At 43.1% G+C, this 18715-nt stretch overlaps 1 protein-coding gene across 1 annotated transcript in view; it reads right to left on the bottom strand.

The window, feature by feature from the left end:
• Positions 1–18715, bottom strand: part of ME3 (malic enzyme 3) — a 306056-nt gene that overhangs the window by 190974 nt on the left and 96367 nt on the right. The window lies entirely within an intron of this gene.

The following is an 18715-nucleotide window of genomic DNA, read 5'->3' as shown; positions in this document are numbered from 1 at the left end:
TCCGACTTAGAAAAAGGGTCCGGAGCTTCTTTGGGGCGACCAGGAGGGGACCGCCATAGACTTCAATGTTATGAAGTCCGTGGCGGCCGCTCCGAGGTCGCGGCGCGCTGCTCGCTCCGCGACCTCGGAGGTCGCGGTGCGAAGTAGCGTCGCTTGTATGTGAACGGGGCCTTAACTACGTCCTTAATCCAATCACACTGGAAAATGTCAAGACAGATGTTGATTGTTTAGGAATATTATGGAAAGTGTAAAGCCTCGTACACACGATCAGATTATCGAACGATATTGCGTCCGTTTTTTGTTGCATGCTAATCTCATGTGGAAAGTGAAGAGGTTACTTTCATACGAAAATTCCTGTAAAACAGAATTCAACTTCAGAAGTGATGTCATGTGTTGAATTGTTTTGTATGTGTTCTTTCGTTTCTGAGCATGCCTAGTCTTGCTGTTATGATTTTTTTCGGATGAAAACTGTTCTAATTAAAAAGAAAATCATACATTGTGTTGACGCACAATAAAAATTTTATAGCCTGCTGCACATCCAGATTTTGTTGTCCAAAAATTGGTAATCGGCTATCGAAAGCACCATACTAAATCCGAAAATCGGCAGATCGTTCGTCGGACGGAATTTTACATCCGATTTTCGTATCGTGTATATGGACCTTTAGGCTCCATGCACACAAAGAGGTTTTTTTAAGCTCTTAGAAGCTATTATGAGCATTTTTTTTCTGCTTCTAGAATCTAATAGTGTTATTCTATTTGTCCATGCACACATTTTATGCTAGAAGCATTTTTCAAGCTTCAGGGTTTAGGAGCAGAAAAAAAAAAAAAAAAAAAATGTTTCTGTACATTTAGTTACAATTCACCACTGCATTCTACATATTATTTAGTTATCTGTACTGAGATTATGTACGAAGGCAACTGTTAATTGTACTACAGTCATTGCTTCTTATGCAATGCTTGGTATTACCTACTTTCAATAAATATTGAACAAGAAAAAATGTTTTTGTAGAGTTTTTGGGAGCGTTTTCCCAGCAGAAAAAAACCCATTAAGGGCCAGTTCACACCACATGCATTCCAGTGTGTTAAAGTAGGTTATTTGGTTTCCGATGGCATAGTTCACACCAGTGCTTGCAGTTCGAGTGCGTTCCAGTTCAAGAAAAAAAAAGTAGAACATGCTGGATGCTACACCACAGTTTGAGAACTTCAGCTGAACACATGAAATTAAAAGCAAAAATCTAGCAAATACTTTAGCTGCTGACATTAGAATAGACCCATCACCAAGTCCACTGCTCTCTTCCTTGTAGGCAATTCTTCTGAGGGCTTTGACTCTCCCAGCCCCACAATCTTGGTTTCGGGAGCTGGCTGTGACATCCTGATGACAGCTAGCTCCCTACTGCACATGTGGACAGGGCCGCGGTTAGAAATCATGGGGCTTCCTGACGGGGTCCCCCCAACTTCACCTACTCCCCACCCACCCTCAAAGGTGCAGTAAACACAACAGTGACTTTATCCGCCTACGTCGTCCCAAAAATGAAAGCCTCCCTCTTTTGCTCCCACTTTCTGGGCCCCTCTGTTGATCCAACGGGGCCCAGGGAAATGTAATTTTATCACTGGTAAGCAAGTGGGGGGGGGGGGTTGCGTTCTAGTAAAATCCATTTATTTGGGATGTGTATCTTATCCCTAGAGGCAGGTCATCCTCGTCTGGGTGAAAAATAAGCATGTGGGTATAGTACCGCCAAAAATGGTGCTCTCTCCCAAAAAAAAAAAAAAAAAAAAAGAGAAGAATGAAAAATTTCAGGTATGGGTATCTGCTACATAGTTATTGGTCCAATGAACCAATGTAACAGTGTATATAGTATACCTGTAGGATCCCTCTAGCGAGACATCACTAAATGGTGGACCCAGTCACCGTTCTATCCTAACCAGCTGCGGTCCCACCATTTAGGAGCGCACTCAGCCGCCCTCACTGTTGGCATCCTCATTGAGCAGATATCAAAGGCAGGACCGCTCAATATGGAGGGTGGGAGGCACATCAGCCTAGAGCAGACATTGTAGGCAGGACAGCCCAGGATGGACGGGGGGGGGGGGGGTTGGGTCGGATGACATCGGAGGCAGAACAGCTCTGGATCACAAGCTGGTTATCAGGAAAAGTTGTGCAGCTCCCACCCTCTTTCCGGAGCTGTCCTGTCAGTCTCCTGCCTCCCACTGTCTATGCGGAGCTGTCCTGCCACCGATGTCAGCTCTAGACTGATGTGCCTCTGCCTTCCGCCTTGTATAGGTAGGACATTAGAGAGAGCTGTCACTGTTGTGAAGGACAAGGGGGAAGCAGAGGATGATGTAAAGGGGGGCCGAGGACCAGAATCTGGAGCAAAGGGGACAGGAATGCGATTTATGGGGGGGGGGGGTGAGGACAGGAAAGTGAAGATGGAGGGGGTTATATAAAGGGGGGCAGACAGCAATGGAAAGGGGGGGGCAGGGATGTGAAGGAGGATGGGGGTAATATAAAGGGGGCTCATCGACAGAAATGGAAAGGGGTGCTGAGGACCGGAATCTGGAGGAGAAGGGAGTGAGATAAAGGGGGCAGAGGACAGGAATGGAAATGGGTGCCGAGGACCGGAATCTGGAGGAGAAGGGAGTGAGATAAAGGGGGCAGAGGACAGGAATGGAAAGGGGGGCCGAGGACAGGGCTCTGAAGGAGGAGGGGGGTGACTAGAGGGATGAGGGGTGGTTATATGAAGGGGGGCTGAGAACAGTAATATGAAGGAGGAGAGGGCTGATATAAAGGGGGCAGAGAACAGGAATGTGAAAGGGAGGTGATCATAAAGGGGGGAGGGACAGGAAGGGGGGTTGAAGACACTGCTGTTAAGGGGGGACTGTGATGTAAAGGGGTGATCTTGATGTAAAGGAGATGGAACAGTGATGTGAAAGGGGACCGTGATGTGGGGGGAGGGGGGGGGTTTGTGATGTGCTAGGGGGTCTGAGAACACTGTTGTAATGACGGTATTGTGAAATGAAGGATCTAAGCTAGGTTTAGATTATTGCTACCTGTGCTCTATGTGTAGCCAGCCCATTCATTACAATGGGCTGTCTAACATGCAGAAAAACGCAGAAAAAGAAGTCCCTGACCCTTTTTTTTAAATTGTGCTGCACCAAGCTGGTTTGGCTCTCACAAAATTGTGCTGTGTTTGCCCCGATGCTTCAAGGTGCCATTAAGAATAAAACATGTGTAGCACCCTACAGGTAGGTGCTAGGTAAATGTATAGTGGGCCTTGTCTGACTAACAGCAGGGCTGTGATTTATCTAGTCAGGGCGTCATGGCTTCCAGATGTGCCTGCTGAGGGGAGAAGTATCCCCACTGGCTCCTGTGAGAGGCTTCTCATAGGGCAGTGTGGGAAGCCCAATCAGGGGGCACATCCAAGCTTGTAACTACCCCAGAAGGCAGATTATGCTGCTAATGATTCTGGGAGTGGGTATAAGTTTGGGGGGGAAGTGCGTGGCACGGTGTCTTTGGCGGGAGCAGAGTCCCAGGAGGGAGAGGACGGCTGTCTCTACTCCTGTCTGAGGAAGCGGATATCTCGGGGTGTCGTCTGAGAGTCCAGAGTGAGCTGAGGGGATCCGGTGTGCCGAGAGCCTGGGGAGAGCGAGAGAGGTCCAGTCCCAGGAAAGCCTACACAGGTCGAGAGTACTGAGGATTGCCCCTGGGGGTCTGCCTAGAGTCAGAAGGGGACCACTCCGGAAGAGGTTCTGGGATCCAGAGTCAGCTAGTTATAAAGGGGGTACCTAGGTTGAGGACCCTGAAGTTACAAAGGGGGTACATAGTCAGTAGACCCTGAAGAGTTAAGGATAAAGGGGGCACCTGCAGCTGGGCCTTGAAATTGTATAGAGTGTTAGTTGCAAGTACAGCTATACAGAGTTCTACTTCATACTACCTCAAGCTGGCCAAAGCGGGGGACAGTATACAATGACTTATAAAGCACAACAGTGTCAGGAGTTATACAGTTCTCAGTCCTGAATCTTCTGGATTAAAAGTCGAGGATTCAGCACTCCTGTGTTCTACAAAGTATTCTCAGTAATTAGTGAGCGCCGGCTGGCGTCAAGGAAGCGACAACGGGCATTTTCAGGAGTAAAGTCCCATGTGTAATTAGTTCAAGCCTCAAGGAGTATCCCACTCATTCCCTTCTCCCATCCTCTTTAAATCAAATAAAAAAACCACAAACAAAGATGCCGGAGTTGTCGCTGCTTCAGTTGTCACACCCAGGGTCACAGCTTACATGGGCTGGAGAGATTACCGGTACTAATGGCAGACCCACATCAGGCCATAGGCCTGGAAACCTTGCTACACATGCGATTGAGACTCTGCTGGAGGAAAACTTTAGTGACCGGACCACCGTGAATACCCCTGCTCTAGAGGCTGCAAATCACTGAAGTAGACACCACTACTCCAATGTTCTCCACTAGCTTCTGGGTCCAGTGCCAAGCAGCTGTCCTGCTGCATTCTGAACACTGGTCTACAGCTGCAAAATGCTTTGCATTTCGATTGCAATGAGTGTAAAGTATTCTTGATTAGACGCATTTAGTAAACACAGGAAGAGTGAACAAAATATAAAAGACATCTGTAAATTTCTGACCGTATCACTCATATTAATGATCGAGGATTCAAACGTTAACCTCCAAGAGTGAATGCATGATTAATGCATTCCTTTATGGCGTTATGCTGAGAGGCAAAAGCTTGGCTACAAGGCGGTGGATTCTCCAAGGACACTTGTGTGCCATATAGTACATTCGGTTTATCACGACCCATAACTTGGGGGTCGTTTATCTCTGGCAAGCACATATCTGTTGCACTGTGGTGGTGTGAATTCACAGGATGGGTTACATTCACGGATGAGAAATTACACTGGCACTGTGGGACATTGCTTTTATGATATGACACATTATCATGTGGATCTGACACGGAGTGTTTTCACAAGGACTTCATATGGAAATTTATTATGTTTTATGAATAATTACATTTCTCACAAATTTTCTATACTTCTCACTTGAGCACTGGATACTATTCATCATAAAGTTTATTAAAGTGTTACTAAACCCACAACAGTAAAATCCGTCTATATATGCAGTAAAGCATGCTTGTTATACTCACTGTGGAACCTAAGGGGTTAATCCTCCGCATTGTGTAAAACAGCTTTTTGATCCTGTCTTCTCTGAGCCTCCCCTTCTTTTACTGTCCCCAATCCATCTGCTGATAGAACAGGGCCCTAGGAGGCACTCTGCACATGCTCAGTTTGGTGTGTATTGCTAGAGAGCTTTTTTTTCTTTAGGAAGGGTGCATGTGATCAGCACAGGGCCAATCAGCACTGTCCAGACAGAGTCAGGGGTCATGCAGCCTCATAGGACAATCAGAGGAGATTTAAAAAACTCCTCCTACAAGCTTTAGCCAGTGCCTGGCCAGACACTGATAGAGGTCATAAGACTGCTATATACTGCTGATGAGAAAAGGTAATTAGCAGTTTAAATTTACCAAAATAATTGCATTTCCATGTTCGGTGTACTGTGGGAAACCAGATTAAGTGAATGCAGGGCCCTGGGTTTAGTAAAACTTTAGGTATTCACTTTAACATTTATTCAAATAATATATATATGTCAGGGGTCTCCAAACCTTCTAATGAGAGGGCCAGTTTACTGTCCTTCAGGGGGGTGGACTGTTATTGGGAGTAGAAAATAGATATCGGTGAGAATAAGCAATGCCTCATCATTGGTGTCAGAGGAATAGATATGCCTCATCATTGGTGTCACTGGGAGGAATTGTGCCCCATCGCTGAAGTCATTGGGAGGACTTCAGCCCCTTCATTTGTGTCAGTGGGGAGAATTATGCCCCATTGTTGGTATCAGTGGATGGAAATAATGCCCCAAGAGCCAGATGAAAGCAAGAAAATGGCCGCATCTGACCCTCGGGCCACAGTTTGGAGACCACCGGTATAGGTATATCAAATATGGTAAAGGATTTGTAGCAAAACACATTATATACAATGTAAAGCATTCTCTGACTGCATGCGGTGGAGCTACCCATTTCAAAGGGCGCTTTGAATTCATTCAGAAAATGCACAGCAATCCCTGAATAATGCCCATGCTAAGCGGCTGACCTCCTGTGTTCAGAATACACCAGGGCAGCCACTCAGCTCAGGACCCAGAAGCAAGTGGAGATCACTGGATTGAAGATGTCTACTTCAGCAGGAGCAGACTGGTAACTTTCAGCCCAGGGGGCAAGTACAAACCAGAGGCAACTGCCCCCCTCCTACTCTTCCCATCCTCCTCCTGACCCCCATTTCAGGCTGAAGCCCTGCTCCGGGTACTCTACTCACCCCCAGGCTGAATCTAGGTTCCCAACCTGGGCAGCAGGGGGCGGCTGGGGGGAGCTGGGACAGCTCGGTTGGGGCTGGCCAGGGGAGGAGAGTCTCAAGTGGGGCATGGAACCAGCCTCCGCTCAGACAGTTTACACCATCCATGCTGGGGGTGGGGGGAGGGCTGCGCTCTGTCCTTGTCTTCATCCTGCACTCAGTAGGTCAGTGGTGGAGACTTTTTAGTTCTCTTTACCAGGAATTATTTAGGCATGTCTGTGACAGAAGCGGTGCAGCCTTTTTACAGGACAGAGCGGCCCAAGGGGCAGTTGCCCCCCTGCCCAGTCCTCCCCTGACCTCAGGCATTGGTCAGGTATAATAAACTCATAGTTTCATTGGTCCAAGCTGGACTAATGTATAAAATAGCCATACCTCGAATGTTCACAATACTTTATTTGCACAGAGTTACAAGCTTTCAGAGGGGCCCCTTCTAGCTTCTGCCTGGAGCCAAAAAGTGGGAATACCCCCAAAGCTTGTCCTAAATTTTTAACTGTAAATAAAAAGAAAAAAAGTATTATGGATAGAACTTACCCACTTGCCGACCAGTCACGTATTCAGTTACAGCGGGAGTCAAGCCAGGGGAGGAGCAGCGGTGATCACCGCTGCTCTTCCCCGATCGTCGGGGATCTAGTGTGGAAATCCGCCCGCTTGTGTAAACAGAGCGGGCGGATCTCCTAAGTGACAGGCAGGGTCAGATTACAGGGTTCAGCATAGCTGAACCTGCGATCTGTCCCTGTGTCACTCAGTCACCTCCCCCCACACATGTTAGTAAGCACCAGGCATACATTAACCCCTCCCTCTCCAATAAAAATTAACCTCTTCCCTGCCAGTGTCATTTTTACAGTAACAGTGCATATGTATAGCACTGATTACTGTAGTAATGTCACTGGTACCCCCAAAAGTGTCAAAATTTTCAGTCAAGGGTCCGATCTGTCTGCCGCAATGTCGCAGTCCCGCAAAAAAGAAAAAAAAAAAAAAAAAAAAAAAAAAATCGCAGATCGCCACCAGTACTCGTTAAAAAAAAAAAAAACACCAAAAATGACAGAAATCTTTCCCTTAGTTAGTAAACGCAATAACTTTTGCGCAAACCAATCAAAATACGCTTATTGCGATTTTTTTTTACCAAAAATATGTAGCAGAAAACAAATTGGCCTAAAATGATAAAAAAATTTGATTTTTACATTTTTTGGGGGGGAATTTCATATAAAAAAAATGAGAAAAATATTGTTATTTTTTCAAAATTGTCGCCCTTTTTTTGTTTATAGCGCAAAAAGTAAAAATCGCACAGGTGATCAAATAACACCAAAAGAAATACATTTTGGCCTAAATATAGGACAAAAATTTAATATATTGGATATTTTTTAACTGTCAAAGTAGAAAAATAGTTATTTTTTTAAAATTGTCGCCCTTTTTTTGTTTATAGCGCAAAAAGTAAAAATCGCACAGGTGATCAAATAACACCAAAAGAAATACATTTTGGCCTAAATATAGGACAAAAATTTAATATATTGGATATTTTTTAACTGTCAAAGTAGAAAAATAGTTATTTTTTTAAAATTGTCGCTTTTTTAATTAATATTGCAAAAAATGAAAATCGCACAGGTGATCAAATACCACCAAAAGAAAGCTCTGTTTGTGGGAAAAAAAAAGGACGTAAATTTAGTTTGGGTGTGGCGTTGCATGACCGCGCAATTGTCAGTTAAAGTCGCACAGTGAGGAATCGCAAAAAGTGGCCCGGACGTAAGACAGCAAAATCCTCCGGTGGTAAAGTGGTTAAACTGTGCTTCTATCTGCCTGGAGTTCAGTTTTAATATAAAATAGAACTATAGGCAGCCTCAGATCTGCCACTGTTTACTTATAAAGTTGTCGTTTTGGATCTGCTGAAGGTAAGCTTGATGAAAGATGCTGTAAACTGGATGAAGCTCCCCTCTGTGATTAACAGAGCTACAAAAATGAAAATCCAGACAGCATTTCATAATGATAACGTTATATCTTGAAGCATTTTCAAATCCGGCTCTGTCTAAACGCAGCAATTTGCTTGTAAGAAGAAGCACAAAGGATGTTCCCGTGAATCCCTTTAAAGATCTAAAGTGCTTTTTTGGCATCAATGAAGATATTTTATAGGCTCTCAATAAGCGAGAATACTGTCTGCACAAAGGCATTGTGGGAGAAGAAGAAAGAGTCAGAATGGAGTTGCCTTCTAAGCAGGCCTTTCCACGGTAGAGTGTTGCTTGTTGAAGACAGAAGAGAATGATTATGTAATGGGAAGAAAACGGCTCTTTAATACCAGATCAAATGAGGATGATCAGTTCCACCATTCATATCATCACGGCTAAGAGGAGAAGAGAAGGAAGCCAAGAAATATCTGCCATAATTAAAATGAAATCAGAAATTCCGGACCTTTTAGCAACTGTTTCTGGGAAGATTAAATAAACGAGCTTATCATCACAGGACTATTGAACCCAGGAAACGGTGCCAAATGTGTCCCAGACGTTCACGCAGTTTTTTTGGATTTCTGTTAAAAAATTTATGTAAACTCGATCAATAAAATCTTTTATAAGCTTTAATTTAACTCAATTTTGAAAGACATTTTCAAATCTGCAGCTTTTTTGAAAATACCACCTAGTTTTCTCTCTTTTCCCTATAAACATAAAAATAAACATCAGTAACTTCAAAGTACACCAGAATTGTGTTTTTAGAAAAAATGTTCCTTAGTTGTTATATGGTGCCATGTATGTGCATTTATAAAACGCCATTGGATAACAAGTAGACCAATGTATTTATTTATTATGTTTCCTATTAGGTATTGTTTATTTTGTTTGTTGCTTTTTTTGAATCTGACCCCGTACATGATACAGCCTGCTATAGATCTTTGGTGTGACAGGGAGTGCCGACAATTCTAATTCAAATATGGTTTATGTGCTGAGCTTTGTTTTTCCTTTTTTGTTTTTTCCCCTAATTTATTTATAATATACACACCTATCCACTATATTGTCAAAAGTATTGGGACGCCTGCCTTTACACGCACATGAACTTTACAGAGGAAGTAAACCTTCCTCTGACACTTTTACCTATAGGTAAGCCTATGATAAGGCTTACCTATAGGTACTGTAACTATCTCCTAAACATGCACCGTTTAGGAGATATTTACCTTACATGCAGTCAGTGACCTCATTGGTGCATGCGCTCTGAAGGAACGGCCACTGGTGCCGTTCCTTCAGAGCCCCATGCGGTGACTGTCAGCTCCCGCGCGCAGGAGTGACGTCACCACGGCTCCGGCCAATCAGATGGCCGGATGCCGCGATCCCGAAAGACGGGCGACTGAACATGTCGCCCATCATAGAGGTAAGCGTGCGGCACGGCGGGGGCTCGTTCTAAGGTAAGTATTTCATAATGAACTAGTATGCGATGCATACTAGCTCATTATGTGTTTCTCTTTCAGGTTGAAAAAAAACATTTTTGGGTTTACAACCTCTTTATGGCATCCCAGTCTAAAGCTGGATACACACTATCCAACTTTTGTGGTTAGATTTCCTTCAGATTTACCTTTTCTATGTAGTGCAAGGGCCTGCCAGCTTGCATACAAATTGAAAGTGTTTAGGTTTGACCTCATATTATATGGTTTTGGCAAGTCTGAAGGAAAAAGTCTTCAGAAAATCTTATAGTTAGTATGGGCCCTTGAGCCTCTGGGAAGACTGTCCACAAGGTTTAGAACTGTGTCTATGGGAATGTTTGACCATTCTTCCAGAAGCGCATTTGTGAACTCAGGCTCTGATGTTGGACGAGAAGACATGGCTCACACCCTCTCTCTCCGCACTAATTCATCCCAAAGGTGTTCTATCGGGTTGAGGTAAGGACTCTCTGCAGGCCAGTCAAGTTCCTCCACTTCCAACGTGCTCATCCATGTCTTCATGGACCTTGCTTTGTGCACTGGTGCGCAGTCATGTTGGAACAGGAAGGGGCCATCCCCAAACTGTTCCCACAAAGTTGAGAGTATGAAATTGTCTCGTCTTGGTATGCTGACACCTTAAGAGTTCCCTTCACTGGAACTAAGGGGCCAAGCCCAACCACTGAAAAACAACCCCACACCATAATCCCCCCCATCACCAAATGATATGAACCAGTGCACAATGCAAGGTCCATAAAGACATGTGTTACCCAAAAAATAAAGATTGCATGAAAGAAAAAAGAAATTTGTATATATATGGCTATAGAAGTCGTTTTTCGGGTGCTTTCTGTTATAGGGTGACACAACTGTCCTTGTACCCTTACTGTGCTCTAGTGTGGTCAACCATGGGCGCCCGCAGACATTTTTCGAGGGGGGCATCATTTTAGGGTCACTCATGCTCTGCCCCTTTTCAACAATGTCATGGGAGGGGTTTAGCCATTATACTTATTTTGAGTATTTATTTTTTAAAGAGCAAACAGCAGCATTTATTTTTAAAGTATTTGTTAACCTAAAAAAAATGATCCAGTTCCCTTAAAAAATGATCCAGTTCCCTTAAAGCATGTTGTACAGCACAGTGCTTTGCTGTGTAATTTGGCCCCTTCTATCCCCTAAAATACCTGGCTGATCCTGCCTGGATATGTCCTTCCCTCTGTAAACTGACCACGGTATACCATGGCTGCTGAGCCCTGATATTGTGGTTAGTTTACGTGCCTCCGTCATCCACAGCTCACCCGTCCTCCTCTGTCCTCTCTCCCCCCTCCCTCCCTGTCTGCCCCTGTGTCAGTGCCCCCCTCCCCTTTTGCTGCTGTAGTTTCCTGTCTACAGTCTGTTTAATATTCCTGTGTGCCCCTGTGTCTGTGTTTTATAAAAATAAGCCATTCTGTACAAATTTTAAGAGCATCACTTGCCGCTCACGTGACCCGCCACCTCTCTCCTCCTCTCCCTCTCCCCTCCCGACTGACATCAGTGAGGAATCATCGGCCCCGCCCGCTGCAGGCAGCTGTCAGATGGAGAGAGCCGAAGGGTCATGTGAGCAGTGCTTGGCCCTCTGAAAACTGGTAAAGAACGGCTTATTTTTTTTAAAACATATACACAGACACAGTGGCACGGGCACACAGGATTATTAAACAGACCAGACAGGATGATATAAAGTGGCTTAACAACCACTTGAAAAGGGAAGTTGAGATTCCAGGGGGGGGGGGCATTTGCCCCCCCTTGCCCCTACCTGCAGACGCCCATGGGGTCAACGTGTCATATAAGTTTCCAATAGAGACCACAAGTGGCTCTTTCAATGCTGTGGTCACCATTTGGAACCAAGCCAGCTTTGTTCACACAGCCTTGGATGCATCATTCCTACAGAATACATTTTTAAAGAATAGGTAGGAGCAGTCTGAACATTGCAGATACTGTTATGCGTCCCCCCGCAAAGTGTAAACTGGGCCATTTTCCCCAATAGAACAGGGTACCAGGGCACTTAGCAGGGGGCAAACTGCCTACCAATTGTCCAAAAACCACAGAGGATGACCCCATTATGAACAGGCCCTGAATGTAAAAAAAATGAAGCACTAAAATAATCAATATAAAACACGATCACACAAATGTCACAAAAAAAGGATTGTGTTCAACAGTGAAAAAAAAAAAAGCAAACACCCAAAATGTTATGTCAACTTCAGTTTGGTGACAATCATGGGATCCCCTATGCCTAAAAACCCCCTTAAAGGTGAACTCTGGGCACAGAAACCCTCATTTCATATATTACTCAACAGCCACAAAGGGTATAATTTCTCTTTGCGTGCATCAAATGGCTTGGCAAACCCAAACATTACCATAAATAAAGTAGCAGTGCCATCATCATTGCACAGTACATAGCCTGTGCAGAGAGCAGAGCTGTGGGAGGGGCCCAGTAGACACCACCCACCACAGGCTGCCTGCAAAAAACTACAGGAGGGGGCGGAGACAAGACCAGTCACCCTGCACAAGGAGAGAAAACAGCAGTGAGCGGTCTTTATTACAGGAAGCTCCTGCACAGAGGTAAAGTCCTACACTGGATTACTGCATAGATCTGGAAGAAATACACAAAACACACCGAGAGTGAAGGAAGAATAAACATGCATCTCGTATTTAGACAATATTTGTTTATCCCTTAGTTCAGCTTTAAAAACCCTTAAATAAATTGATAATGGATTCCTGGAACAGCACACAAGTTTATTGTTTTTCAATGCCTTTCAGACCTGACCTTTGTGTGGGTTACTTTACGAAAAGAAGAGATTTTTCTGAGTCCCTAGCAAAACATGGCAATTATGAAGGTCAACGATAGTTCTCATAGTTTTCCGCTTAGCAAATGTACAGAGAAAATATTTTTTCCTCTTTTTGATGACAAAAGATCTTTACTGAACTCAAGTTTGCCATTCTTTGTGTACCCCTCTCTGACCTGTTGCTAAAATAATATTTGGAAGGGATTACATTTAATCTAAAGAAACTCAGAAGGGGGCGAGCTGGGCATGAGAAAAGGCAGAAGTTTATTCATTACGGAGTCATAGGAAAATGGGTTAGACACACTTAAAGAGCATGTATAGTATTTGCAAAAATAACAATTGTATTAAAGGGGGCCTAGAGAAAAACACAACCCTCCTCAGCATAATAGAAAACTGGTAGCAACAAGGATGGGTTTTACCCACTCACATCTTGCTGAGGAACGCAACCTGCAGTAACAGATTCTTCCAACCTTGCCATAATAGTGAAGTTAGGTATATAGTTACATAGTTACATAGTTAGTGAGGTTGAAAAAAGACATCAGTCCATCCAGTTCAACCTATGATGCGTGTGTGTGTTTGCTTTTAACCGTACATTGTATACCCCTGTATGTTGTACATTGTATACCCCTGTATGTTGTGGTCTTTAAGGTGTCCATCTAATAGTTTTTTGAAATTATCGATGCTCCCTGCTGATACGACTGCTTGTGGAAGAGAATTCCACATCCTTACTGCTCTTACAGTGAAGAACCCCTTACGCACTTTGAGGTTAAATCCGCCTTTCCTCTAGTTTTAGTGAGTGGCCACGTGTCTTATTGTATCTCCTTTCTCTGGCTCATCTGTTTAATCATAAATACTTGGTGTGAGTGTAGAGAGGGTCCTGCCGGTATTTACAGGAGAAATGTATGTAAAAATATGTGCTATTGTAAGGAAATACAGTGGTGATCGAAAGTTTGGGCACCCCAGGTAAAAATTTGTATTAACCACTTAAGCCCCAGCCCTATTTCGGACAATTTTTGTTTACACGTTAAAACCAGTATTTTTTTTCCAAGAAAACTACTTAGAACCCCCAAACATTATATATATATATATATATATATATATATATATATATATATATATATATATATATATTTTAGCAAAGACTCTGGAGAATAAAATGTCGGTCATTGCAATATTTTTTGTCACGCGGTATTTGCGCAGCGGTCTTTAAAACGCCATTTATTTGGAAAAATTTTGAAAAATCACATTTCACTGCATTTAAAAAATACTAAACAGTAAGGTTAGCCCATTTTTTTTGTATATTGTGAAAGATGATGTCACACCTTGTCACGACCAAGCCGCCTGACAAGTCGGAACAGTGTGAACCAGCACTAAGGGGCTACGTAGCTGCAGACCGGACAGGTTCCCCATGCCCATCCCCGTTTCCACAGCCAAATGTGCCTACAATGGGAATAGAAGCATCAGAACTAGACCACAAAGAAATGGAAGAAGGTGGACTGGTCTGATGAATCACAGGTTTTCTTTTACATCATGTGGATGACCTGGTGCGCATGCGTCAATTACCTGTGGAATAGATGGGACCTGGATGCACTATGGGAGGAAGGCAAGCTGTTGGAGGCATTTGTGTAGAGCCATGCCTCAATGGGCCAGGGCTGTTTTGGCAGCAAAAGGGTGACCTACTCAATATTCGGTGTGTGGTCATATTGTTATGGTGGGTGGTATTAAGGATATGGCTGATCGATATATACTTAAAGCAACTTTGTCCCAAAAATAAATGGTCCAAATCTAGGACCTCCTGCAAAGAAACTCACCAACTGAAGATCTTGCAGAATCAATTACTTCTAGGTAGTGTTGGATTTATGGTCTCATTGTTGCACTCAGTGCTCCTGTGACTGCCATTACTGACACCAGTGCTGCTTGGAGATCAGAGATCTGCTCTGCAGTAAGCTGAATTAGCAATTGGCCTCCCAATACCAGATATTTCCGAGCACAGCAAGATAAACTCAGATTTAAGAGCATGCAGCAATAGAGCATGTAGCAATATTGCTGGAAATAGAACTTCTATTCAAAAAAAAGGTTGCCATTTGTAATAGGCCTTTTCCACCAGTTACTTTTAGGATAGGGCAAAAGGATAAGATCAACTGGAAGAGTTTGGAATTCTTGTCCAATCTCAACAAAATCAGCCAAGAGAACAAACATTCCTAGGGAGCCCTATAGCAGAGAGAGTACATCACTAACCTCTCTCCATTATCCGGGGTGCACACACCATGGCCAACCTCATTTATAAAATTCAGACCAATAGAGCAAATTTCACTGTGAATGGAGGAGTGTGGTGGGTCATGTGATTGATGGGTCATGACCTGGCTTTCCTCCTGGTATTAATGAACTGTCAACTTCAAAGTTCTAAAGCTAATTTATAAACTTTATAAAGACGAACCCACGACTCAGCCTGAGTCTGAAGACTACATTCATGCTGAATAAACAGAGGACCACAGGTATAATAATCTAGAATTCCAGATTGATGTGCAAACATATGTAATCCTTCAAAAAAAGATGTGCTAGTATGACATCATCAGCAGGTGGGTTGCCAAGGAAATAAAACACGATGAAAGGAGTACGTACAGAGTCAGGATCATTCAAAAGAAAAACTGCAATGTTTTTGGTTAAAACGGTATGTTATTTAAAAGGTATTATATTTTTGTCATATATAAAAATCTTTGGTTTACAAATATTTAAAGTTTAAAACCCATTTTTTTTTTTACATTTACAGTGCCTTGCGAAAAGTATTCGCCCCCCTTGAACTTTGCGACCTTTTGCCACATTTCAGGCTTCAAACATAAAGATATAAAACTGTAATTTTTTGTGAAGAATCAACAACAAGTGGGACACAATCATGAAGTGGAACAAAATTTATTGGATATTTCAAACTTTAACAAAAAAAAACAGAAAAATTGGGCGTGCAAAATTATTCAGCCCCCTTAAGTTAATACTTTGTAGCGCTACCTTTTGCTGCGATTACAGCTGTAAGTCACTTGGGGTATGTCTCTATCAGTTTTGCACATCGAGAGACTGAAATTTTTGCCCATTCCTCCTTGCAAAACAGCTCGAGCTCAGGGAGGTTGGATGGAGAGCGTTTGTGAACAGCAGTTTTCAGTTCTTTCCACAGATTCTCGATTGGATTCAGGTCTGGACTTTGACTTGGCCATTCTAACACCTGGATATGTTTATTTGTGAACCATTCCATTGTAGATTTTGCTTTATGTTTTGGATCATTGTCTTGTTGGAAGACAAATCTCCATCCCAGTCTCAGGTCTTTTGCAGACTCCATCAGGTTTTCTTCCAGAATGGTCCTTTATTTGGCTCCATCCATCTTCCCATCAATTTTAACCATCTTCCCTGTCCCTGCTGAAGAAAAGCAGGCCCAAACCATGATGCTGCCACCACCATGTTTGACAGTGGGGATGGTGTGTTCAGGGTGATGAGCTGTGTTGCTTTTACGCCAAACATAACGTTTTGCATTGTTGCCAAAAAGTTTGATTTTGGTTTTATCTGACCAGAGCACCTTCTTCCACATGTTTGGTGTGTCTCCCAGGTGGCTTGTGGCAATCTTTAAACTACACTTTTTATGGATATCTTTAAGAAATGGCTTTCTTCTTGCCACTCTTCCATAAAGGCCAGATTTGTGCAGTATACGACTGATTGTTGTCCTATGGACAGAGTCTCCCACCTCAGCTGTAGATCTCTGCAGTTCATCCAGAGTGATCATGGGCCTCTTGGCTGCATCTCTGATCAGTCTTCTCCTTGTATGAGCTAAAAGTTTAGAGGGACGGCCAGGTCTTCGTAGATTTGCAGAGGTCTGATACTCCTTCCATTTCAATATTATCGCTTGCACAGTGCTCCTTGGGATGTTTAAAGCTTGGGAAATCTTTTTGTATCCAAATCCGGCTTTAAACTTCTCCACAACAGTATCTCGGACCTGCCTGGTGTGTTCCTTGTTCTTCATGATGCTCTCTGCGCTTTAAACGGACCTCTGAGACTATCACAGTGCAGGTGCATTTATACGGAGACTTGATTACACACAGGTGGATTCTATTTATCATCATTAGTCATTTAGGTCAACATTGGATCATTTAGAGATCCTAACTGAACTTCTGGAGAGAGTTTTCTGCACTGAAAGTAAAGGGGCTGAATAATTTTGCACGCCCAATTTTTCAGTTTTTTATTTGTTAACAAAGTTTGAAATATCCAATAAATTTCGTTCCACTTCATGACTGTGTCCCACTTGTTGTTGATTCTTCACAAAAAATTACAGTTTTATATCTTTATGTTTGAAGCCTGAAATGTGGCAAAAGGTCGCAAAGTTCAAGGGGGCAGAATACTCGCAAGGCACTGTAAATAGAATAAAGAGGGGACAGACTCCCTGTAAAATTTTCATTGCTGCCTGTGTCTCCAGTTTCGCTCACTCTAACCATTCTGATCACCAGTGTCACTGGGAATGAAATTGAGGGTATATCAAAAATTTAGAGTTGCCACCATAGCAGGAATAGAGGGAAAAGTGCCCAATGGTGACACTTGTTCCCATGGCAGAGGAGATTTTTCTTGCTGCAAAGGTCAGTTATCGGTGGGGGCAGTGGCCATTTGTTTGTACTGATGGTATACTGGTGAGGGTACACACACTGGACACCTTTGCTGCCATTGTGCTATGTGCTGGGTGTCCAGTGCGCCCCTGTGTCTTTAAGGAGCGGTGGGCTCCCTCCAGGCACACCTTCCCTCTGCCCTCTCCATTATTACGCATGTGCTTCTACTATGGAATAAGGACTAAAGATAATACTGGGGTACCGTGGAGTGGCTTTGCAGCTTATGCATGTATTTGCAAATGTGCGCAAACTAAACCCCTATTTTTAATGCAAACTGTTAGGCAGGACAATTCAGTTGGTTGCAGGCTGGCTGGTAAGTTGAGCTGGGATTTTTTTGGGGTTTTGATTTTCAGAGGAGATTTCTTTCCATATTGGAAAGATATCCTGTTCCTGACCTATAAACTCTACATGAAGTGAAGGAAAATCTTCCTAATTAGATACAAAAATGGCCAAAAAATGTTATAACTCTTCCCTATTCTTTCCAATATAAAAACAAGAAGGTTTTGGATTTAGCTATACTTTAATACAGTGATTGATGCCAAGTTTACTAAGAATTAGGGAATTATCTAAATAGGTAGCCTAGCAGAAGCAGTTTACTTTTAGACTCTCTCTGTGGCAAACTTAATATAGCTATGTATGCAGAGAAGAGGAAGTTGGGGTTGTTTGTGTAAATTACAGCTTGAGCTACTGAACTCTATAAGCAGCCTTTCATTGACAAACTGCTAAGCGGTAGGGCGTGCCTTCTACAGTTACCCAATTAGTTCCAGTAGTGAAAAAATGAGAAAACATGCCTTTCAATAACCTCAAAAATGTACCCTTGGCAAATATCTTAGCAAAGATGAAAGGCTCACAGCAACAAATCTAAGAACAGTGCTTCGGATGCCTAAGATTTCACCCAAGCTCTAGGAAGGCTTCTGGTAAAAAAAAAAAAAAAATCAGGGAGCCAATCACACAAGCAGTGTACAGATCACCTCTAATGTTGCTAGCGGTTGCTAATAGTTTCCATTGTCTGATACTTTTGCTAGTTTTAGAAAATCATAGCTGGCTGCAGATTAAAGTAGAAAGCTACCATTTAATATCATTAAATTACAAACTGGATTGTATAGCAATTTTAAATGCTAAATCAGGGGTGTCAAACTCAATTTAATCCAGGGCTGCATCAGCATTATGGTTGCCCTCAAGGGGCCAGTTGTATCTGTAAAGCTATATAAATGTATTTATGCTTTATGATATTAAATAATTGCCTCTGCATTTGATTATTACTGGTTTCAGTAATAACTTAAAATGGACGCTGTGAAGGGTAGGTGCAGACTGGCAGGAAGGCCACTCACACTCCTGTACCAGATGGGAAAAATCAGAAAAGACGGGTTGCACACCACACAGGTTGCATCATCCACAAGAAACTTTATTAGAGACTGCTCAGAGAGAACATGGTTCTGCCATGGTGTTGTGTCTGAGTAGTCCCCAATGCATGGA

The sequence above is a fragment of the Pelophylax lessonae genome (assembly GCF_965119305.1).
Source record: "Pelophylax lessonae genome assembly, chromosome: 2".
Lineage (NCBI taxonomy): Eukaryota > Metazoa > Chordata > Amphibia > Anura > Ranidae > Pelophylax > Pelophylax lessonae.
This window is presented reverse-complemented; position numbering and strand designations above follow the sequence as displayed.